Genomic DNA, 1,438 nt, shown 5'->3' with positions numbered 1-1,438 from the left:
TACAAAAGGATGATTTGTTAAAGGGATTAAACTATCATCATCAACCTGATCAAATGGGAAAAAGTAGTAAATTCTCTAGTATGAATTAGCAATTGTTTTTGTCTAAGAGGTAAACTGAATTTCTTAAGCCAAAATCTTAATAGTCTCTTGTAAGCATTCAGACGCTAGTAAATCACTGATTCACTAACACTGATGAATGTGGCTCAGAAGGTGATGGTCAATGACGTCAAGAGCAAATCAAAAATGCATGCAGGAAATAACAAAAACAAAAACATCTGAAACTCAATAGGATCACATGTGTCAATTAAAGTCAACGGCTCCATCCAAACACCTCAAATTGGTAAGGACTCTTTAACAATGTCAGAACAGTGCGTTTAGTCAGCTAGCTAATTAATTCCTATCTAAAAAGTGCTGGCAGTTAGGAAGGACCTAGGACCAGGAATCAGTATGCTTCTCAGAGCCGATGCAGTTAGCATTGGGACCTCATCATGATCCTAGGAGCCTCTAGGAGCTATAAGGTTGCCCACGATCCTTTATGTGTCCCTGTAAGGGCACACACCAACATTACTGCATCATTACAATGATGTCCATAAGACTGAAGGCTGTCTGGATTCAGCACAGTAGTCAGGAGCTCTTTTCCTACCCTGGATGGTGCTCTTACTGTTGACCCTGTGAAAGGTGAAGGGAAAGGAGCATGGAACGGGAGGTAGGAGGTACAATGTGAGGTGTTCTGAAGTTTAGGATTTAACCATTAAGATACTGAATATTGCATTTAAATGTACATTATGCGTTTCTCAGAAAGTATATTGATGATGCCCAGGACTTACGAGGAAGTATTTAAAAAGAAAATGGTGGAACTTAATGTTAATAATAATTTAACTTTATTGATCTCAAATTGGAGAAATTTACCTCTGCATTTAACCCATCCAATGGGATGTGAAGCTTTGCTGCAGCAGGACATGGAAGAATGAGATGAACGGAACATTAAGTTTTGCATAACCAATTATTCTAAAGGTGCCCTTACAATTCTTGATAGGACCACCATGATTAGATTTTTTTTTCTGTCTTCAGTAAAATCATCAGGGGGAAAAATCACATCTTACATCTACTTTATAAATTTTTTTTTCACATTAAAAAGGTTATATTGGAAACATTTCATGTGACAGAAAAGTTCAGTTTAGTTAAGTTTATTTATATAGCTCAAATTCACAACACATGTAATCTCGAGGCACTTTACAGTTGACCAGATCATACAGTCAAATTGATTTAAAGTTTTCTATCTACTGTAAGGAAAACCAGTTGATTGCATAGACTAATTGACTCGAAGGCGATCCCTCACACCAAGCATGCTAGTAGTGACAGTGGAGAGGAAAAACTCCCTTTTAACAGGAAGAAACCTCCAGCAGAACCAGGCTCAGTGTGAGAGGCCATCTGCTGA

The sequence above is a fragment of the Cyprinodon variegatus genome, unplaced genomic scaffold, assembly GCF_000732505.1.
Source record: "Cyprinodon variegatus isolate N-32 unplaced genomic scaffold, C_variegatus-1.0 Scaffold232, whole genome shotgun sequence".
Lineage (NCBI taxonomy): Eukaryota > Metazoa > Chordata > Actinopteri > Cyprinodontiformes > Cyprinodontidae > Cyprinodon > Cyprinodon variegatus.
Note: the sequence above shows the minus strand (reverse complement) of the source record.